This window comes from Nicotiana tomentosiformis, chromosome 6, assembly GCF_000390325.3.
Source record: "Nicotiana tomentosiformis chromosome 6, ASM39032v3, whole genome shotgun sequence".
NCBI classification, from domain to species: Eukaryota; Viridiplantae; Streptophyta; class Magnoliopsida; order Solanales; family Solanaceae; genus Nicotiana; species Nicotiana tomentosiformis.
The window spans coordinates 78,169,923-78,194,601 of record NC_090817.1 but is presented as its reverse complement, the minus strand read 5'-3'; the positions used below and the strand labels follow the sequence as shown (position 1 = coordinate 78,194,601).

The following is a 24,679-nucleotide window of genomic DNA, read 5'->3' as shown; positions in this document are numbered from 1 at the left end:
AGTTGCTACAGAGGAGCTACCAGTAGCTTCAATTGGAGTACAGGCACCTGAGACTCCTGTTACTGCACCAGCCCTCCAGGAGACTCTCGGCCAGTTTCTGAGCATGTTCAGCACTTTGGCTCAGGTAGGGTTAATACCACTTGCTCCTGTCCTATCTTAGGCTGGAGGAGGAGCACAGACTCCAGCCGCCCGTACCCCAGAGTAGAGAGTCCAGGTTGACCAGGTTCCAGAGGTCATACTGGTGCAGTCGGTAGCCCCAGTTCAGCCCGAGGCTAGGGCAATAGTTTCTGAAGAGGAGAAGCTCAGTCTCGAGAGGTACAAGAAGTACCACCCTCCCACTTTCAGTGGCTTGGCGTCAGAGGATGCCTATGATTTTCTTGAGGAGTGCCACCATATCCTCCGTACTATGGGTGTTCCGGAGTCTAGTAGGGTTTATTTCACTACGTTCTAGCTTAGAGGAGCGGCTTATCAGTGGTGGCGAGCATATGTGTAAGGCCCCATTAAAATTTTCTAAGGGTTTAAGATTTAAATATACGCCAGCGGTATTTGGGAATAATGTATTTGAGTATTAAAGGAGACCTATGGGATATAACTACATCATTTTGAAATGCAAATATATGTTTAAGGTGTGTTGGAACATATTAAGAAATTTTGTGAATCAGAAGAATTTGTGTGTAACAAGTTGAATACATTAAATGGAAAGAATTTTATTATGTAAACATGATTTCATACTTATATGAAGGTTTGGAAGTTAATTCGGGTCTATATCATAGCAAGGTATCAATTGAGGGTGAGTGGAGCAGCAAGAAATCGAAAAGAAAATAACTGGGAGCGTGCTAGGGACAGTGCAACGTGCGGATTGTGGCAAGCCAGCCCTCTCAGCAACTTTGAAAACCAGTGAAGTATAGGCATTTGGCGTTGGCGCTGGCACGCTACCCCTACCTGAAGATTTTCCCTTAAGTACTCACCTTGGGGGTTCATTTCCCCCATTTCACTTGGACGGATTTGGGAGTTCTTCTCCACTCTCTCAAGACCACCAACTCCTCCCATATTCAAGGTAGGCAATTCCCATTATCTTGGTGTGAAATTCTATCATTTCTACACTAGTATTGATGAAATATACACATAAAATACATAGATCTTCAAGAAATTTGTTCAAGAACTCAAAGGAGGGTTTTGCAAGATTTCTTCCAAAAGGTAATCCTACACCCTTAGACTTACATGTATGGATATATTATGGGAATATGATTATGAAGTAAGTATTGGAACTTATGGTATAGTGATTGGAAGCCATAAGTTCCCAATTTAAATACATAACCATTGTAGAGAAAGGTGATTATTTGGTAGAATTTTGTTGGTTGGGTGTGGATGAATGGTCATGTATGTAATGTTCGAAGTTGTGAATTGTTTCAGAATGATGGTAGGATAAATTGTAGGTAAATGGTAGTATTTAGATAAACTAATTCTATGGTTAAGAGGGGTAGAGATTCATGGCTACTAGGTGTTTGATAAAATGCCTAAATGACCTAAATTATGGAATTTGTTACTAAGATTGGTCCCATTGGATGTTGTTAATGTAGATTGAAGTTGCTTAATGTAGTGGATCGTTGTAGTATCATTAAGGGACGAATTTGAGGTATGTTGGCTAACTCATCTCTTAGAATTGAACTTCACATTATTCTTGTAAGTTTCAAGTTGTTCACCACGAACCGATTATTCCGAATAAGCTTTGTGACAAGAGATATATGTTCTGTACGTGTTCCAAATGTTATTATTGTGTTGTGTTACTATTGTGAGAACGTATTCAAAGTATGGATTGTTTATCTAAATATTACAACTTCAAGTCGTGTTACAAATAAAAACTATGATGCTAAATTGTGTAGAGATCGTGATTAGGATTACACCACCACTCGCATACATTGAGGTGAGGCGGCAAGGCCGCTTTGTGTAAAGTTTTAGTATTGTGGAATACACCTCCACTCACATACATTGGGGTGAGACGGCAAGGCCACTTTGTGTAGAATTTTGGGATTGTGGAATACACCTCCACCCCATACATTGGGATGAGGCGGCAAGGCCACTTTGTGTAAAACTTGGGTATAGTGGAATTCACCTCCACCCATATATATTGGGGTAAGGCGGCAAAGCCGTTCTGTGTAAAGGTAGTTATAGAGAATCCTCGACTGGAAATTTATAAATGTTATTGGAAGGTCTTAACAAATATGTTTGACTTTTATGGCTATCTAAGTCCTATGATTTTTACCTTGATTCATCATATTCATATTGTATTTCCAAATTCTTGAATAGATGTTTTGGTTTTCATACTAGTACTATTTGACATATACTAACGTCCATTTTGCTGGGGGCGCTACATCTTTAATAGATGCAGGTGGTTCCACAACAAGAGACATTGATCGGTGATAGCGGTACATCCTCTTCCCAGATGACTTGGTGAGCCCCATTTCATTTCGGGTCATGTATCTTTTGTTCCTTGTGTATTGTGTTTGAGGTATAGCCGGGGCCTTGTTGCCAGCATTATTATAGCACTTCTATATCAATATGGGCTCCGTAGACATAGTGTGGGTTGTATATTGATGATGGGGAAGTCAAACTAGTTATGTTGTGTTAAATTTCTTATGCCACTTCAGACTATGAAAAATGTGTGTGAAATTTGAGACTTCAAAATGAAGTAACTAATGGTAAGAAATTGGTATTGCAGACATGATCACCTTATTGTTTGATTTACACAAATATGTATTCTCTTTATTCATGGATGAGTTTGGGTAGAAGGAAATCTAATAGGCTTGCTCGGCTAGGTTCACTCGGTTGAGCGCCAGTCGCGCACCCCGAGGTCGAGGCGTAACAAACTTGGTATCAGAGCCTAAGGTTTTAAAGTATCCTAAGATGTCTTGGAGTCGTGTCTAGTAGAGTCCTTCTTATCGGTGCATTTTCGACCACAACTAGAATTAGGATGCCTCTTGGGCATTTAGGAATAATACCCTTCTTTCATGTTCTCGATCGTGTGATAAAACTGATTGTAAGATTGTTCCTCCTTTAACTTGTGCGTTGTTCTAATTTTCAGTACATGGCACGTAAGAAGAAGGCAAGAACTGGCCAAAGAGCCAATCTCACTCCAGGAGTGGCATTTGATCCTATATTTGATGATGCGAGTTAGCACTCGAAGGGTGAGGATATTCCCCCAGTTACTACGCTGCCTGATTCGACCACAACTAATCAGACCGCACCTGTCCCTACACCTACTGAAGGTGCAACGGTCCCTTCAACTGATATTCCAGTTCCACCTCCACCTCCAGCTTCCGATTCTGGTATTTCTGATATTGATCTTAGGGGAGCCATACAGATTTTGGCACAGATAGTGGCTTCTCAGGCCCAGAGATCGAGTGTTGGGCCTACTTCTTCCAGTCAGCCAGGTGAATCTGCTATTTCCAGGTTGAACAAGTTTCTTCAGTTAGATCCTCCAGTGTTTACGGGTACTAATCCCGAGGAGGACCCCCAGGACTTCATTAATGAGATGCACAAGACTCTCCGGGTTATGCATGCTACACAGACAGAGGGAGTGGAGTTGGCCTCCTACCGCCTGAAAGGGGTGGCCTATTCTTGGTTTGAGTTATAGGAGGAATCCCGTGGGGAGAGGAGCCCTCCGACAAGGTGGGGTGAGTTCACAAATGCCTTTATAGATCATTTCTTTCTTGTCGAAACTAAGGCAGCTCGTGTCGTTGAGTTTGAAAGCCTGAACTAGGGTAGTATGAATGTGTGGGAGTACCATATAGAGTTTGTGCGCCTACCCAAGTATGTTATTCACATGTTGCCCACTATGGAGGCTAGAGTGCGCCAGTTTGTACAGGGCCTTAGCCCTACAACTACCTTGAATTTCGATATGAGCTATGGTAAGATGGTGGCATTTTCTCAAGCTACAGAGACTCGCAAATTGAAGAATAGAGTGGAGCTTCAGAGTAGCAACAAGGCCTGGTCCACGGACAACTTTGGTGGTTCTTCCGGTGGTGTTGGTGGTGGTAGGTCGGCATTCAGGGGAGGGTCATCAGGACCATCTCAATCCTTCGCTCAGTCTTTGATGAGTGCACAGTCATCTGGACCCAGTCAGGGCAACACGGGACCCCACTAGCAGGGTCGGCCTGGAGGGAGATTCCAGCAGCAGCGGAGGCCCCCATGCCCTAAGTGTGGGAGGATACACTTTGGGGTTTGCTTCATGGACCTACCTATATACTACGGATGCGGTGTGAGGGGTCACATCCAGAGGGATTACCGTTCAACGCCGGATCATGGGCAGAGGTGCGGCACAGCCAGCTAGTTCTGCAGCTACACACCTACAACACTTCCAACTCGAGGCACCCTAGCACCCGCAGGGCATGGTGCAGCTAGGGGTAGTGCACAGAATTCGGGAGGACCAAGCAAATTTTATGCTATGCGGAGGCATCGGGATTTAGAGGCTTCTCCAGATGTTGTCACAGGTATATTGTCTGTCCAGTCCCATGATATATATGCTCTTATTGATCCCGGTTCCACTTTGTCATATGTCACTCATTATGTTGCTATAGAATTTGGGATAGAACCGGAACAGCTTCATGAGCCTTTCTCTGTATCTACTCCAGTTGGTGAGTCTATTCTGGCCGCGCGGGTTTATAGGGATTGTGCTGTCACGTTGCGTGGTTGAAACACCATGGCCGATCATATTTAATTAGGGATGGTCGATTTTGACGTGATAATGGATATAGACTGCTTTATTCATGTTTTTCCAAGCTTGATTGCCGAACCAGGACCGTTAGGTTTGAATTTCCAAATGAGCCAGTTATTGAGTGGAAGGGCAGGTGATGTGGTGCTGAAGGGTAGGTTTATTTCTTACCTTAAGACCACGAGGATGATTAATAAGGAGTGTATCTACCATTTGGTTCGAGTAACGGACACCGATGCAGAGGCACCTACACTTGACTCTATGCATGTTGTGAATGAATTTTCGGGAGTCATTCCGAATGAACTACCTGGGATACCTCTAGACAAGGAGATTGATTTTGGGATTGATGTGATGCCAGACACACAACCTATATCTATTCTTCCCTGCAGAATGGCACCGGCAGAATTGAAGGAGCTAAAGGAATAATTAAAAGATTTGTTAGAGAAGGGTTTCATCCGGCCGAGTGTGTCACTTTGGGGCGCACCGGTACTTTTTGTAAGGAAGAAAGATGGGTCACTGAGAATTTGTATTGACTATCGGCAGCTCAACAAGGTCACGATCAAGAATAAGTACCCACTACCAAAGATAGATGACTTGTTTGACCAATTTCAAGGTGCTAAGTACTTCTCTAAAATTAATTTACGATCCGGGTATAACCAATTGAAGATCAGGGAGTAGGATATTCTGAAAACAACTTTCAGTAATCGGTATGGGCACTTTGAATTTCTGGTAATGTCTTTCAGGTTAACAAATGCCCCCGCAACTTTCATGGATCTTATGAATCGGGTCTTCAAACCTTTCCTTGATTCCTTCGTGATAGTGTTCATTGACGATATTCTTGTTTATTCGCAGAGTCAGGAGGACCATGCCGATCATCTCAGGACAGTTTTGCAGACTTTGTATCAGCACCAGTTGTATGCGAAGTTTTTGAAATGTGAATTTTAGCTTGAATATGTTACATTCTTGGGCTATGTCATCTCTAGTGAAGGAATTAAGGTTGATCCTCAGAAAATTGCAGCTGTGAAGAATTGGCTGAGGCCTACAACTCCAATAGAGATTCGCAGTTTCTTAGGCTTAGAGGGGTAATACAAAAAGTTTGTGGAAGGTTTCTCAACCCTTGCCTCTCCGTTGACTAAATAGAAGCAAAAGGCAATTAAGTTCCAATGGTGAGATGCTTGTGAAAGGAGTTTCCAGGAATTGAAAGCAGATGGACTACGACACCGGTGTTGACCTTACCAGAGGGTACATATGGATTTATAGTATATTGTGATGCTTCAAGAATTGGGCTTGGGTGTGTATTAATGCAATAGGGCAAGGTGATAGCTTATGCTTCTAGGCAACTCAAGAATCATGAAAAGAATTATCCAACGCATGACTTAGAACTTGCGACGGTGGTATTTGCATTGAAGATTTGGCGTCATTACTTATATGGGGTCCATGTGTATATATTCACAGACCATAAGAGCTTTCAATATATTTTCAAGCAGAAGGAATTGAATCTGAGGCAGAGAAGATGGTTTGAATTACTTAAGGACTATGACATTGATATTCTATATCATCCAGGAAAGGCTAATGTTGTGGCAGATGCTCTTAGCTGGAAATCTATGGGTAGTTTAGCACACTTGGAGGCATATCAAAGGCCATTGGCCAAGAAAGTTCACCGATTGTCTAGTTTGGAAGTTTGTCTTGTGGACTCTAGTGAAGGAGGGGTGATTATGCAAAATAGGGCTGAATCATCACTTGTTGGGGAAGTCAAGGAGAAGTAATACAACGATCCATTGTTGGAACAATTGAAAGAGGGGATTCATAAAAATAATACCATGGCCTTTCTCTTGGCATGGGTGATGGTACACTAAGGTACCAAGGACGGCTATGAGTTCCAAATGTAGATGGTCTCCGGGAGAGAATCATGACCGAGGCTCACACTTCCAGGTATTTCGTACACCCGGGCTCTACAAAAAGATATCATGATCTTAAGGAAGTCTATTAGTGAAATGATATAAAGATAAATGTAGCGAACTTTGTGGCGAGATGTCCAAATTGTCAGAAAGTGAAGGCCGAACACCAAAGGTCCGGTGGGTTAGCACAAAACATAGAAATTCTAATGTGGAAGTGGGAAATGATTAATATGGACTTTGTAGTATGACTACATCCCACTCCTCGTAAGTTTGACTCGATTTGGGTGATTGTGGATCGACTGACGAAATCAGCCCACTTTTTGCCAGTTAAGGCTACCGATACAACGGAACAGTATGCTCAGTTGTATATCAAAGAAATAGTCAGGTTGTATGGCAATCTAGTTTCCATCATTTCTGATCCGGGAGCACAATTCACTACTAATTTTTGGAAGACATTTCAGCAAGGTTTGGGTACTCAGGTGAATCTTAGTACAGACTTTCACCCGCAGACGGACGAACATGCAGAGTGGACTATTCATACACTCGACGATATGTTGCGCTTGTTTTCTAGACTTCAAAGGTAGCTAGGATGATCATTTTCCACTCATAGAATTTGCCTACAACAATAGTTATCATGCTAGTATTCAGATGGCACCATTTGAGGCTTTATATGGTAAGAGATGCAGATCTCCTATTTGGGTGGTTTGAGATTGGGGAAGCAGAGTTGATAGGGCCAGACCTCGTGCATCAGCCTATGGAAAAAGTTAAAATCATTAAGGATCGGTTGAAGACTGCTCAGAGTCATCAGAAGTCCTATTTGGATATTCGTCGTAAGGATTTGGAGTTCAAGGAAGATGATTGGGTATTTTTGAAGGTTTCACCCATAAAGGGTGTAATTCGATTTGGTAAGAAAGGAAAATTGATTCCAAAGTATTTCGGACAGTACAGAATCACTTAGAGGATCGGTGAGGTGGCGTACAAGCTTGAGCTACCACCTGAGATGTCATTAGTGCACCTGGTGTTTCATGTGTCTATGTTGAAGAGAGTAGTTGGAGACCCGACACTCATTGTTCCGGTTGAGACTATTGAGGTTATTGAGAAATTGACTTATGAAGAGATTCCAGTTTCTATTACTGATCGACAAGTCTGAAAGTTGAGAAATAAAGAAATTGCCTCCGTGAAAGTGCTATGGCAAAACCAACAGGTTGAAGAGGATACTTGGGAGGCCGAGGAAGAAATGAAGAAAAAGTATCCTTGTTTGTTTGAATATCCATGTATTTATAAAGTTGTGTTCTATGAAAATTCTAAGAGTTACCTTCTATGAATTATGTATCATTTGTACAGTTGATGTTAAGGGTGTTCCTTTTCTAGTAATACATTGCGTATGATGCCACGGTTGGTGTTGTTCTTGTGTTATATTGCATCATCGGTTATGTATATGTTGTTAGGATTGGTTTATGGGATTCTCTGACAGGTAGATAGGCCCAGTTACAGGGGAGACTCTGGCAAAAGTTTTGGAAATTTAGGGAGTTAGCCAAATTTTTGGAACTGTTGATGTGCGAAGTAACAGGTGAGTCACATTAGATGCTAATGGCGGATCTTGACCCTCATTTGAGGACGAATGATCCTAAGCGAGGGAGAATGTAAGGCCCTGTTAAAATTTCCTAAGGATTTAAGATTTAAATATGCACCAGCGGTATTTGGGAATAACGTATTCGAGTATTAAAGGAGACCTATGGGATATAACCACATCATTTTGAAATGCAAATATATGTTTAAGGTGTGTTGGAATATATTAAGAAGTTTTATGAATGGGAAGAATTTGTATGTAACAAGTTGGATACATTAAATGGAAAGAATGTTATTATGTAAACATGGTTTCATACTTATATGAAGGTTTGGAAGTCAATTCGGGTCTATATCATAGCAAGGATTCAATTGAGGGTGAGTGGAGAAGCAAGAAATCGAGAAGAAAATAACTGGGAGCATGCTAGGGACAATGCAACAGGATGATTATGGCACGCCAGCCCTCTCAGCAACTTTGAAAACCAGTGAAGTATAGGCATTTGGTGCTGGCACTGGCACGCTACCCCTACCTCAAGATTTTCCCTTAAGTACTCACCTTGGGGGTTCATTTCCCCCATTTCACTTGGACAGATTTGGGAGTTCCTCTCTACTCTCTCAAGACCACCAACTCCTCCCATATTAAAGGTAAGCAATCCCTATTATCTTGGTGTGACATTTCATCATTTTTACACTAGTATTGATGAAATCTACACATAAAATACATAGATCTTCAAGAAATTTCTTCAAGAACTCAAAGGAGGATTTTGCAAGATTTCTTCCAAAAGGTAATCATACACCCTTAGACTTACATGTATGGATATATATTATGAGAATATGAGTATGAATTAATTATTGAAACTTATGGTATGGTGATTGGAAGCCATACGTTCCCAATTTAAATACATAACCATTGTAGAGATTGAAAGGTGATTATTTGTCGGAACTTTGTTGGTTGGGTTTGGATGGATGATCATGTATATGGTATTGGAAGTTATGAATTGCTTAAGAATGATGGTGGGATAAATTATTGGAAAATAGTAGTAGTTAGATGAACGTATTCTATGGTTAAGAGGGGTAGAGATTCATGCCTACTAGGTGTTTGATAAAATGCCTGAATGGCCTAAATTATGGATTTTTTTACTAATATTGGTCCCATTGGATATTGTTATTGTAGATTGAAGTTGCTTAGTGTAGTGGATCGTTGTAGTATCATTAGGGGCCAAATTTGAGGTATGTTGGCTAACTCTTCTCTTAGAATTTAACTTCACATTATTCTTGTAAGTTTCAAGTTGTTCACCACGAACCGATTATTCTGGATAAGCTTTGTGACAAGAGATATATGTTCCATACGTGTTCCAAATGTTATTGTTGTGTTGTGTTACTATTGTGAGAACGTATTCAAAGTATGGATTGTTTATCTAAATTTTACAACTTCAAGTCGTGTTTCAAATGAAAACTGAGATGCTAAATTGTGTAGAGATTGTGATTAGGATTACACCACCACTTGCATACATTGCAGTGAGGCGGCAAGGCCGCTTTGTGTAGAGTTTTGGTATTGTGGAATACATCTCCACTCACATACATTGGGGTGAGGCGTCAAGGCCGCTTTGTGTAGAGTTTTGGGATTGTGGAATACACCTCCACCCGCATACATTAGGGTGAGGCGGCAAGGCCGCTTTGTGTAAAGTTTGGGTATAGTAGAATGCACCTCCACCCATATATATTGGGGTGAGGCGGCAAAGTCGTTCTGTGTAAAGGTGATTGTAGAGAATCCCCGACTGGAAATTTATAATTGTTATTGGAAGGTCTTAACAAATCTATTTGACTTTTATGGTTATCTAAGTCCTATGATTGTTACCATGATTCATCATATTCATGTTGTATTTCCAAATTCTTGAATAGATGTTTCGGTTTTCATACTAGTACTATTCAACATGTGCTAACGTCCCTTTTGTCGGGGGCGTTGCATCTTTAATGAATGCAGGTGGTTCCACCACATGAGACATTGATCAGTGAGAGCGGTACATCCTCTTCCCAGCTGACTTGGTGAGCCCCACTTCATTTCAGGTTCATGTATCTTTTTTTTCTTGTGTATTGTGATTGAGGTATAGCCGGGACCTTATTGCCGGCATTATCATAGCACTCTTCTGTATCAATATGGGTTCCGTATACATAGTGTGGGTTGTATATTAGTGATGGGGAAGTCAAACTAGTTATGTTGTGTTGAATTGCTTATGCCACTTCAGACTATGAAAAATGTGTGTGAAATTTGAGACTTCAAAATGAAGTAACTAATGGTAAGAAATTGGTATTGCAGGCATAATCACCTTATTGTTTGATTAACATAAATATGTATTCTCTTTATTCATGGATGAGTTTGGGTAGAATAAAATCTAACAAGCTTGCTCGGCCGGGTTCACTCGGTTGAGCATCGATTGCGCTCCCCGAGGTCGGGGCGTGACAATATGAGTTGAGTAGTCCGGCTCAGGAAGCTTCGCTCGCTTGGACTCAGTTCTCAAATATGTTCTTAAGGGAGTATGTTCCCGAGAGTCTCAGAGATGCATGGCGCGCAGAGTTTGAGCAGTTGCGCCAGGGTTCTATGACCATGTCGGAGTATACGGTCCGGTTTAGTGATTTGGCTAGGCATGCGCCAGCCTTGGTTCTACTGTTCGAGAGCGGGTTCATCGATTTATAGAGGGGCTCAACCCCAATATCAGATTTAGCATGAGCCGAGAGTTTGAGATGGACATCGCATACCAGCAGGAAGTGGGGATTGCTAAGAGATTGGAGGTTATGATGACTCGGGAGAGAGAGGAGAGGGATGCCAAGAGGTCTCGAGAGTCTGGCACATACAGTAGTACTCGTGCCTCAGTTGCAGCTCGTCATGGTAGGGGCTATATGAGTCACCCTGTCCATTCAGCATTTCCAGCTTCTAGCGGTATTCCGGCCACTCCTGGGCCTCAGGCTCCCTATTATGCACTGCCATTATCTAGTGCACCTCCTGCACGAGGTGCTTTTAGCGGTCAGTCTAGCCGATCAGCACCGAGTCAGCCACAACATCCACGTCCTCCGAGAGCTTGTTTGAGTCTGGTGACACTTGTCACGTAGTGAGAGATCCCTAGACTCAAGAGGGTTGCACCTCCACAGGCTACTCAGGCTCCGTATATTCCACCAAGTCTTCAGGCTTCTCAGTCCATGGTTGTCGCACCAGTTGCCACCCCACCTGTACAGCCAGCTAGAGGTGGATGTCGGGCAAGTAGAGTTCACCCTAGAGGGGGAGGACATACGAGATACTATGCTCTTCTTGCTAGGACGGAGGCAGTTGCATCCGACTTTTTCATCACAGGTATTATTTCGGTCTATCAAATGGATGCATCGGTCTTATTTGATCCAGGCTCCACTTATTCCTATGTGTCATCTTATTTTGCTTTGTATTTGGGTGTATCCCGTGATTCTTTGAGTTCTCATGTCTATGTGTATACACCCGTGGGAGATTCTATTGTTGTTGACCGTGTGTATCGGTCGTGTTAGTTATTCTTAGTGATTTTGAGACCAGAGCCAATTTATTTTTGCTTAGTATGGTGGATTTTGATGTTATATTGGACATGGACCGGTTGTCACCCTATCATGTTATCCTTGATTGTCATGCCAAGATGGTGACATTGGCTATGCCAGGTCTACCGCGGTTAGAGTGGAGAGGTACTTTAAATTATGTTCCTAGCAGGGTTGTCTCATTTCTAAAGGCTCAGCGGATGATTGAGAAGGGGTGTGATGCGTATCTGGCATATGTGAGGGATGTTAGTGTTGATACTCCTACCGTCAAGTTAGTTCCGATAGTGAGGGATTATCCAGATATATTCCCGGTGGATCTTCCGGGCATGCCGCCCGACGAAGATATTGACTTTGGTATTGATTTGTTACCGGGAACTCAGCTCATTTCTATTCCACTCTATCGTATGGCCCAAGCAGAGTTGAAAGAATTAAAGGAACAATTGCAAGATTTGCTTGATAAGGGATTCGTTCGGCCTAGTGTGTTGCCTTGGGGTGCTCCGGTCTTATCTGCAAAGAAGAAGAATTGTTATATGCGAATGCGTATTGATTATCGTCAGTTGAACAAGGTTACGGTGAATAACCGGTATCCATTGCCTCGTATTGATGACCTATTTGATCGGCTTCAGGGTGCCAGAGTGTTCTCTAAGATCAACTTGCGTTCAGGCTATCATCAGTTGAAGATTCGGGAGCCAGATATCCCGAAGACCGCCTTCAGGACTCGGTATGGTCATTACGAGTTTCTTGTGAAATCTTTTGGGCTGACCAACGCCCCAGCAGCATTCAGATCGAGAAATTTATACTTTAAAATAAATAATTAGAAAATTATGAAATTACAGATTTACTCCACTATTGTTGTGCACTTCATATTTGTTATGAATTATCATATTATTTATTTGGACCTCTAGCAAGTGTCGATGTCGACCTCTCGTCACTACTTCTTCGGGTTTAGGCTAGATACTTACTGGATACACGTTGATTTATATACTCATGCTTCAATTCTGCACTAAATGTGCAGGATCTGACAGGTTCATTTGGTGATCATCTTGGTGCGTAGGCACATCTGTTGAGAAAATATTTTTGTGAGCTGCAATTCAGGCTGCGCATCGCAGTCCACCGAGTCTCCATTGTACTATTTGAGAAAGCTTAGGGAGAATTGGGAATCGTAATGGAGGGTGATTTGGTCTACGGGTTTTATTTGGGATGGTGGCTACTGTATCGAGGAAGATTGGATATGGCAGAAAGGAGTTTGCTTGAAGTGAAGAGGGGTGGGAAAACTTGATTATCGTTGGTATGCAACATGACTTCAAGTTTGGGATGTATTGTCACACTTTCAGTTGATGTCAATAGGGGAGGGAACAGACTTGTACAGCTGGTGGATGAGCACGGGCTCAGGAGGGTTTACTGATTTCGTGGTAATTGTACCTAGTACAGCATCGTCGGGATATGTCAGTACGGAATTCCACAAGTGGGCTATCTCTTGTGAACAGGTTAGCGGTTGTGTGATTTGAAGTTCTAAGGAGAGTTTTACTTACTACAAAGTGGAAAGAATTGATGAACAATGTATTTCAGCCCTATCTCGACTCGTTTGCCATTGTGTTTTTTGACGACATTCTGGTATACTCCCAGAGTTGGGAGGATCATGAGAAGCACCTGAGGATTGTACTTTAGACCTTGAGAGAAAAGAAGTTATATGCAAAATATTTGAAGTGTGAATTTTGCTAGATTCAGTGGCATTTTTGGGTCATGTAGTATTGAGTGAGGGGATCAAGGTAGATTCGAAGAAGATTGAAGCAGTACAGAGTTGGCCCAAACTGTCCTTAGTAACGGAGATCCGGGGTTTTCTTGGCTTGGTGGGGTATTACAGTTGATTTGTAGAGGGTTTCTCATCTATTGCAGCACCTATGACCAGGCTGACCCAGAAAGGTACTCCGTTCAGGTAGACCGAGGAGTGTGAGAAGAGCTTTCAAAAGCTTAAGATTTCTTTCACTACAGCCCCAATGTTAGTACTACCTACTGGTTCGGGGTCCTATATGGTGTATTGTAATACGTCGCGCATTGGTCTTGGTGCGGTGTTGATGCATGACTGTAGGGTGATTGCCTTCGCGTCTAGACTGCTGAAGGTGCATGAGAATAATTATCCTGTCCACGACCTTGAGTTAGCAGCTATTGTTCATGCCTTGAAGATCTAGCGGTACTATTTGTATGGTTTTCCTTGTGAGGTCTACACCGATCACCAGAGTCTACAGCATCTATTTAAACACAATGATCTTAACTTGTGGCAGTGAAGGTGGCTGGAGTTGCTTAAGGACTGTGATATCACTATTCTCTATCATCCCGGTGTGAGAAGGCACGGGAGAAAATATGTTATTGATATATTGAATGAATGAATAATACTACACAAGAGGTCCTTATTTATAGCTATACTATACAAGGACATACTACTCCTCTACCAATGTGGGACAATACTACACTATATACATGCTGTAAATTAACACTCCCCCTCAAGCCGGTGCATACAAATCATATGTACCGAGCTTGTTACATATATAACTAATACGAGGACCAGTGAGAGACTTGGTGAAGATATCTACAAGTTGATCATTTGACCTCACAAACTTTGTAGCAATCTCTCCTGAAAGTATCTTTTCTCTGACGAAGTGACAATCAATCTCAATGTGTTTAGTTGTCTCATGGAACACCGGATTTGATGCAATATGAAGGGCAGCTTGATTATCGTACACAAGTTCCATCTGACTGATTTCACCAAATTTCAACTCCTTGAGCAATTGTTTGGTCCAGACTAGCTCACATGTTGCCATAGCCATTGCTCGATATTCTGCTTCTGCACTAGACCGAGCAACTACATTCTGTTTCTTGCTCTTCCAGGACACCAAATTTCCTCCTACTAAAACACAATATCCAGACGTAGAACGTCTATCAGAAGGTGATCCTGCCCAATCAGCATCTGAGTATCCAATGATCTGCTCATGACCTCGATCCTCAAAGAGTAACCCTTTGCCTGGAGCCGATTTTATATATCGAATAATGCGGACAACTGCATCCCAATGACTATCACAGGGAGAATTCATAAACTGACTTACCACACTCACAGGATAGGAAATGTCGGGTCTAGTCACTGTGAGATAATTTAATTTTCCAACCAGCCGCCTATAGCTTGCAGGATCGCTAAGCGGCTCCCCCTGTCCTGGCATAAGTTTAGAATTCGGATCCATCGGAGTGTCAACAGGTCTGCAACCTATCATCCCCGTCTCCTCAAGAATGTCTAAAGCATATTTTCTTTGAGAAATAACAATACCTGAGCTAGACTGGGCAACCTCAATACCCAGAAAGTACTTCAATCTGCCTAGATCCTTAGTTTGGAAGTGCTGGAAGAGATGCTGTTTCAGGTTGGTAATACCATCCTGATCATTGCCAGTAATAACAATATCATCAACATAGACTACCAGATAAATACAGAGACTTGAAGCAGAGTGCCGATAAAACACAGAGTGATCAGCTTCACTACGAATCATGCCAAACTCCTGGATAACCGTGCTGAACTTACCAAACCAAGCTCGAGGAGACTGCTTTAGACCATAAAGTGACCGACGCAAGCGACATACAAGGCCACGAGACTCCCCCTGAGCAACAAAACCAGGTGGTTGCTCCATATAAACCTCATCCTCAAGATCACCGTGAAGAAAGGCATTTTTAATGTCCAGCTGATAGAGGGGCCAATGACGAACCGCAGCCATGGATAGAAAAAGGCGGACTGAAGCCACTTTAGCCACGGGAGAGAAGGTATCACTGTAATCGAGCCCAAATATCTTAGTATATCCTTTGGCAACAAGACGGGCTTAAGTCGATCAATCTGTCCATCGGGACCAACTTTGACTGCATAAACCCAACGACAACCAACAGTAGATTTACCTGAGGGAAGAGGAACAAGCTCCCAAGTACCACTTGTATGTAAAGCAGACATCTCATCACTCATAGCCTGGCGCCATCCTGGATGAGACAACGCTTCACCTGTAGACTTAGGGATGGAAACTGAGGACAAAGAATATATAAAAGCATAATGGGGAGATGACAGACGGTGATAGCTCAAACCGACATAATGAGGATTAGGTTTAAGTGTGGTCCTTATACCTTTCCGAAGTGCAATCGGTGTACTAGGAGCAGGGTCCGCAGCAGGAGCAGGGTCAGGTGTAGGACGAGAACCAGTTGGGCCTGATGGAGGACGCAAACGACGATGATAAGTCAAGAGTGGTATTCCTATGGCCGGGGAACTAGGGGGAACAACACTAGACTCCTCAACAGTTAGTATGGATGAAAACTCTGTGGTCGAAGGTGGAGGAGGAGCTATAGTAAAATCCTCAAAGTTCGGTATAGGTAAGACCTCAGATATATCATGGTGGTCAGCAGAGGTAAAGAAAGGTTTAGACTCAAAAAATGTGACGTCAGCTGACATAAGGTACCTACGAAGATTTGGAGAATAACAACGATATCCCTTCTGAACACGAGAATAACCAAGGAAGACACACTTGAGAGCACGGGGAGCTAACTTATCTTTCCTAGGGGCTAAGTTATGAACAAAATACGTGCTCCCAAAAACACGAGGTGGAAGAAAGTATAAGGGTGACTGGGGAAACAAAACTGAATGCGGAATCTGATTCTTGATGGGAGATGAAGGCATCCGATTAATCAAATAACAAGCTGTGAGAACTGCATCGCCCCAAAAACGCAACAGAACACGAGATTCAATTAGAAGTGTGCGAGCAGTCTCAATAAGGTGCCTATTCTTTCTCTCAGCAACCCCATTTTGCTGAGGGGTATAAGGACAAGATGTCTGATGAATAATTCCCTGAGAAGTCATAAATTGCTGAAATTGAGAAGATAAATATTCTAAGGCATTATCACTGCGAAAAATACCAATAGAAACACCAAATTGGTTTTTGATTTCAGCACAGAAACTCTGGAATATAGAAAATAACTCAGAACGATCTTTCATTAAGAAAAGCCAAGTACATCTTGAATCATCATCAATGAAACTGACAAAGTAACGAAATCCCAAGGATGAACTGACTCTTCTAGGACCCCATATATCAGAATGAACTAAGGAGAAGACAGACTCCACATGACTCTCAACACTACGCGAAAAGGAGGCTCGGGTATGTTTCCCAAGTTGACACGACTCACAATCTAATGTAGACAAACTAGATAAACTAGGCACCATCTTCTGAAGTTTGGATAAACTCGAATGTCCTAAACGTCTGTGGATTAGATCTGGAGGATCTGTAACTAGACATGTTGTGGAAGGACTGAGTGAGTTAAGGTAGTAAAGGCCTTCTGATTCACGTCCTGTACCAATTGTCTGCCCGTACTGCGGTCCTGCATAATAAAAGAATCGTCAATAAAGTATATACCACAATGGAGGGCACGAGTCAAACGACTAACAGATGCAAGACTAAAAGGACAGCCAGGGACATAAAGAACAGAATCTAGGGTGATAGAAGACAAGGGATTAGCTTGTCCAACTCCTTTTTCCTTAGTTTGACATCCATTGGCTAAAGTAACAGTGGGAAGAGACTGTGAATATACAATATTTGACAAAAGTGATATATTACCAGAGATGTGATCAGAAGCGCCGGAGTCCATGGCCCATGGGCCAAGAGTGCTAGACTGGGAAACATAAGCAAAAGAATTACCAGAAACAGAAGTATCAGTCTGAGCAACTGAGGCTACTTGTGGAGATGTCTGCTTACTTGCTCAATACTGAAGGAGCTCATTATATTCTTCTTTAGATAAAGAAATTCCTTGGTTACCTGGAGTCTCGGTCTGAGCAATGTAAGCATTTTTGGGTGGACGACCATGTAAGGAATAACACATTTCACGAGTGTGTCCAAGTTTGTGACAATAAGAACACTTGGGTCTAGATCTTCCAAAATGACCTCCTCCTCGTCTATACTCCATAGTTTGAGATGCCCGAACATCCATTGTCTGGGATGCAAGAACAAAGGAATCAAGTATCTGTGATGAGCTCACTGGTGGACTTGGTGCTGCAGCAAGGCGGAGTAATCGAGAGAATAATTCATCAACTATCGGGACAAACGGACTAGCCAAAATCTGGTCGCGTACTGAATCAAGATCATTAGGAAGTCCAGCGAGGGTAAGAACGAGAAACATCTTCAGTCGCTGCTCTTGTTGTTTTTCCACACTAGCCGAAACTGGCATCAACTTCTCAAATTCCTCCATGACTGCCTGTACTTGACCCAAGTAAGTAGACATATCCAATTCCTGCTTCTTTAAGTTTGTCATCCGTGATATCACATCATAGAAACGAGATATGTCATTAGTGTATAAGGTGCGTCCCTTTGCCCAAACCAAATAACATGTCTGGAATGGACGAAACAAGGGCATCAACTTGAAATCAATAGATCGCCACAAGATGCTACATAGCTGAGCATCAATGTTTGCCCAAAGTGCTATTGCCTTTTCATCTCCATCTCTAGATTGTTTGATTAGATGATCTTGAACACCTTGACCTCTACACCATAACTCGACAGATGAAGCCCAAGCTAAGTAGTTTGAACCTCCCATTAAAGGTTCCGAGGTAATAATAGCACTAGAATTTCCAGAACTCATGTTTCTAGACCCAAAAGCATCAAATCCCAAAGACATTGTTGCAAATTATTACCAAATAGGACAAAGAATCAACTGTAATCCACTGAAACAGTGTATGAAAACACAGAAATAGAATACTGAACTGTAGCTGCCGGAATCTACTGTAGCTGTCGGAATAGTACTGTAGCTACCGAAAAAAACTCAAAGTTGTCGGAATGAAATGAAAACAGTAGGGGTAGGATCGAAATTACCAGGCGACCCAACTATTCTGAAGGAAGATTTTCAAAAAATGGCTGGAAGTGGTCGTATGCGCCGGTGCATGAGTTCACGCGCGTGAGATTCTGGTGGCGCGTGAGGCTGCTTCTGCCGGAGTTGTTCACTGGGGTTTGGTCGCCGGACAGTGACGACTCTTGTGGTAGTGTTGGATTTTGCACAACACTGACAGAAATGAAGCAGATAGAAAACAACCTTAAAAAAATACTGATTTCTCTTTCCCGGAATCGCTGGAATTTATGCACAGCGATAAGTCTCTCATAATTGCTCTGATACCATATGAGAAGGCACGGGAGAAAATATGTTATTGATATATTGAATGAATGAATAATACTACACAAGAGGTCCTTATTTATAGCTATACTATACAAGGACATACTACTCCTCTACTAATGTGGGACAATACTACACTATATACATGCTGTAAATTAACACCCGGGAAGGCCAACGTGGTGGCCGATGCCTTGAGTCGCAAGGCAGAGAGTTTGGTCATCTTAGCATATCTACCGGTAGCAAAGAGGCCATTAGCCTTGGATGTTCAGGCTTTGGCCAACCAGTTTGTCAGATTGGATGTTTCTGAGCCGAGCCGAGTTTTGGCTTGTGTGATTTCTCAGTCTTCTCCTTATGATCGTATCATAGAGCGTCAGTATAATGACCCCATCTGCTTGTCCTCAAGGACACGGTTCAGCACGGCGATGCCAAGGAGGTCACTATTGGAGATGATGGTGTATTACGGATGAAAGACAGGCTATGTGTGCCCAATGTAGATGGCTTGCGTGAGTTGATTCTCCAGGAGCCTCACATTTTGCGGTACTCCATTCATCCAGGTGTTGCGAAGATGTATCGGGACTTGAAGAAGCACTATTGGTGGAGGCGGATGAAGAAGGACATACTGCAGTATGTAGCTCGGTGACTAAATTGTTAGCAGGTGAAGTATGAGCATCAGCGGCCAGGTGGATTGCTTCAAAAGTTAGAGATTCTAGAGTGGAAATGGGAGGGGATCACTATATATTTTATTGTTGGGCTCGCACAGACTCGGAGGAAGTTCGATGCAGTATGGCTGATTATGGATAGATTGACCAAGTCAGCTCATTTCGTTCCGGTGGCGACTACTTTTCTTCAGAGCAGCTAGCTTAGGTTTATATTTGCGAGATTGTAAGGCTCCATGGTGTGCCGGTATATATCATCTATGACAGGGGTACGTATTTTACATCAAGGTTCTGAAGAGCCGTATAGCATGAGTTCGGTATACGGGTGGAGTTGAGTACAACATTTCACCCTCAGACAGATGGATAGTCCGAGCGCACTATTCAGATATTGGAGTATATGCTCCGTACGTGTGTGATGCATTTTGGGGGTTCTTGGGATCCATTCTTGCTTCTTGCGGAGTTTGTCTACAACAACAGTTATCAGTGGAGCATTCAAATGGCACTGCATAAGGCTTTATATGGTAAGCGGTGCCGGTCTCCGGTGGGTTAGTTTGAGTCGGGTGAGGCTAGACTATTGGATACATATTTGGTTAAGGATGCTTTGGAAAAGGTTAAATTGATTCAGGATCGACTTCGTACAGCCCCATCCAGACAGAAGAGTTATGCCGATCAGAAGGATCGCGACGTTGCATTCATGGTTGGGGAGCGGGTCTTGCTCCGGGTTTTGCCCATGAAGCTTATTATGAGATTCGGAAAGAAGGGCAAGTTGAGCCCTAGGTACATCGGGCCTTTTGAGATTCTTGAGAGGGTTGGATAGGTGGCCTACAGACTTTCACTACCACCTAGTCTAGCTGCAGTTCATCCAGTGTTCCATATTTCCATGCTCCGGAAGTATTACGACGATTCGTCTCATGTATTAGAATTCAGCTCAATCCAGTTGGACAAGGATTTATCTTATGTTTAGGAGTCGGTGGACATTTCGGACAGGCAGGTTCGAAAGTTGAGGTCGAAGAGCACAGGTTCAGTGAATTGGTCATCTAGTCGAGGAGGCGACTTCGTAGACCGAGCATGATATGTGCAGTCGTTATCCTCATCTTTTCACTACTTTAGGTATGTCTCTATACTCGTTCGAGGACGAACGTTTGTTTTAAGAGGGGGAGGATGTTACGACCCGGCCGGTCGTTTTAAGTGTATTATCCCTGGACCCCTATTTATTTCCTTATTTATGATATACTTTGGTTACGTGACTTGCCGGGAGGTTTGGTTTTTGGTTCCGGAGACACATAATCCCTAAATTGGAAGTTTAAGTTATAGAAGTCGATTGTAGTTTGATTTGTGTGAAGACGACTCTGGAATGGAATTTTTATAGTTCCAATAATTTCGTAGGGTGATTTTGGCCTAAGGAGCGTGTCCGGACATTGATTCGGGGGCCCGTAGGTCATTTCGGCGTTAATTGGCGAAAGTTGGAAAGTTTGATAATTTTTGGAAAGTTTGACCGGGAGTGGACTTTTTGATATCTAGGTCGTATTTCGATTCTGGAAGTGGGAGTAAGTATGTAATGTCATTTATTACTTTTGTGCAAAATTTAAGGTCAATCGGACTTGTTTTGATAGGTTTCGACATCATATGTGGAAGTTAGAAGTTCTAAAGTTTGTTAGGCTTGAATCGATGCGCAATTGGTATTTTTGATGTTGTTGACGTGATTTGAAAGCTCGACTAAGTTCGTATAATGTTTTAGGACTTGTTAGAGTGTTTGGTTGAGGTCCCGGGGGCCTCAGGGTGGTTTCGGATGGTTAACACAAGTTTGATCGCATGTACGAGCTCGCAGAAGTGAGAAGGCAAACATAAAAGCGGGACTGAATAGGGTGGCCAGTGGTCGCAGGTGAGACGAGGAGGTCGCAGAAGCGGAGTCGCTCCTGCGGAAGGATGGTCACAGAAGCGGAGAGTGAGGAAGGCTGAGGTGGTCAGGGTTTCCGTAGAAGCGAACATATGGGCGCAGAAGCACTACCGCAGATGTGGATTATGGTGCGCAGGTGCAAAGTCTAGGAGCCTAAGTGAGCTCCAGAGATGCGGAGGTTTCACCACAGGTGCGGTCCCGCAGAAGCGGTATCTTTGTCCGTAAATGCGCAAAGTGCTGGGTAGAGAGTTTAAAATCGAGGGTTTGCCATTTTCTTCATATTTTGAGATATAGATCTCGGATTGAGGCGAGATTTTAAGGGATTTTCAAAGAAAATATTTGGGTAAGGATTCTTGACTCGTTTTTTTATTATATTCCACTAATCTATCTTCGATTTCTTCATTTAATTAAGGATTTGGGTTAGGAAATTTGGGGGGAAAGGTGTAGAGTTCTTAGACCGAATTCTTGAGTTTTGAAAAATGAAATGGAACCGGATTTGAATAATTTTGGTATGGTTGGACTTGATATCAAATGGGTGTTCGAATTTTATAATTTTGGTCGAGTTCTGAGACGTGAGCCCGGGTCGACTTTTTAGAGCGATGTTTCAATTCTTTGCTAAAGTCGTAATTTCATTATTTAAATTAGTTTTCTATAGCTATTTATAGTATGAAATTATTTTTGGCTAGATTCGAGCCGATCGTAGTTGGAAAATCAATGGAAAGGCCTTCTTATAGATTTATTGAGCGAGGTTTGAGGTAAGTGACTTGTCTAACCTTGTGTGGGGAAAATCCCCTTAGGATTTGGAATTGTTTTGGTAATTTGCAATATGTGAAGGCCATGTACGCGAGGTGACGAGTGCGTACTCAGGCTAAATGTTGAAAAATTCGGGTTTTGCTAAGTAGTTTCTTTTTATTTCCTTAATCGAGTTACTCTAGCATGTGTAGTCATCATGTTTAGCCTAATTTCACATGTCTACATGTATTATCTCTTAATTGCAATTTGTGCAATATGTTTAGTTGAATTTCCTGCTTCCTTGATTCCGTATTCAATCTTTAACTGTAGGATTATTTGCTTGTAATATTATTATTTCATTTGTTATGTGTTGGTTTTCGTGATTATTATTGAGGTGATTGTTTGGTTATGGCACGAGGTTTCTGCCGTGTGGATTGTTATTGTGGCACGAGGTTTCTACCGTGCGGGTTGTTATTGTGGCACGAGGTTTCTATCGTGCGTATTGTTATTGTGTCATGAGGTTTCTGTCGTGCGGGTTATTATTGTGGCATAAGGTTTCTGCTGTGCGGATTGTTATTTTGGCACGAGGTTTCTATCGTGTGGTTGTTATTGTTTGCACGAGGTTTCTGCCGTGACATTGTGAGATATTTACTTTTGGGACTACGAGACGGTACCTCGGAAGTGCCCTTGTTGATTTCCTCTATTTGCTGTATTGCTGTTGTTGTTGTTCCTTAACTTGTAAGATTCTTGCTTCCTTACGTGTTGTAATTGTCTTCTTGATTCTGTGTTGTTACCTTCTGTAATTTTCTTTTATTACACTTCTCTCTCATTTCATTATATCATTATATCTTCTGCCTTGTTTCTTATGATTTCCAGTAGGGCACTGACCTGACCTCGTCACTACTCTACCGAGGTTAGGCTTGGCATTTATTAGGTACAGTTGCGGTGTACTCATACTATGCTTCTGCACATCTTTTTGTGCAGATCCAGGTGCTTCCTACCAGACCAGATATCAGTGAGCTAGTCCGTACGTGGAGACTTCAAGGTATATCTTCCAGCGTCCGCAGACCTCGGAGTCCCCCTCTATCTTTATTATGTTGTTTTCCTTTTCCTTATTAGACTCTGATGTATAAAGATATTTAGTATTTCTCTTTAGAGCTTGTAACTTATATCTACCAGGTTTTAGGAGTTGTATATACTTATTTTACAGATTTTATTTATTATAGTTGTTGATATTTTGAGTTTTAGCTTAATACTTCAGTTATCCTGCATACTTGTTAGACTTACCTAGTCTTAGAGACTAGGTACCATCACGGCATCCTACGAAGGAAAATTGGGGTCGTGATAGGAGGTTAGTTGATTTCATGATGGATGCAACTATAGCAATAAAGTTAGAGGAGATCGAGATGAGGGTACACATGTGGGCTATCTCCTGCCATCAGGTTAGCGCTTGCATGATTTTGATGAGGTTCCTACAAAGAGTTCTACTTTCTGCCTAACATGAGATGAATGTACTACGATGTGGGAGGGGGATCGCTTGAAGAAGATGGTATGACTATCAAGAGGTAGAGTGTACGATTGTTGCTGATAATTCGGGATGTGTTATGATTAGTACATCAAGAACTTATGAGAAATGTGACTCAGCAACGACGTGGGATCACGGTAATTGGGAAAGCAGTGGTTGTTATGAGGTTTGGATCTATGTGATTGTAGTGTAAAGTTAAGTGGGTGGATCCCACCGTCTATAAGTGAGTCACGTGGCCGTGTGCCTGTATGGTTTCGGGTTATCGGTGCATTGGTGGATTAGTTATGACCAAGAAGACGAGAAATTTTGGATAAGGAAGTTTGACGTATATATGTTATATTTCACCTTATTAATTCGTGTACAGGTGCTGAGGATAGCTCTGAAGTTATGCTTATGTGGATGTGATGGGCAAGGGAAAAGATTCATCTGGTTGCTTCATATGAGTGCACATGTTCTAACAGAACACTACTAATTTGGTTAAATGATCGCTACTGGATTAGAGTGGGCGACTCTCAGTGATGGTCATAGTGGATTCAAGATTTAAGGTGTGGTGCTTAAGGAGTTTTCGGGTTCGTTATATGGCTGAAGACTAGGTTTTGCAGCAGAGTGTGAAGATTACTTGGAGTATTCTATGTTATCATCGGGTCTGTGGTGCGGTGTTAAAGAAGTGGGAGAAACAACTTTAGATTCGAAGAAGATCTAATCAGCGCGGTGTATCAGTGGGAGATACTATTGAGTGCATAAACAAAGTATAAAATGGCTTATGGATGTTGAAGCGACGTGGTCTCGTGATTTGGGGTCACTCGGGATGAGTGTTGTTTGAAGTCTGTTATGTATTTGAAGGGAGTTATTATTATTTTGAAGGCAAGTCAAGAGTAAATCGGAAGAAGTTGGGTCAGTTAGTGATGGGTTGAATCAGCATGGTCGTGGAAATGATCAGTTTCTTCAGTATGGTAAGCTATACATGTGATT

At 42.4% G+C, this 24,679-nt stretch overlaps 1 pseudogene; it reads right to left on the bottom strand.

The window, feature by feature from the left end:
• Positions 1–14,552, bottom strand: part of LOC104119228 (DExH-box ATP-dependent RNA helicase DExH18, mitochondrial-like) — a 35,116-nt pseudogene extending 20,564 nt beyond the window's left edge.
• Positions 14,553–24,679: the final 10,127 nt, after the last annotated feature.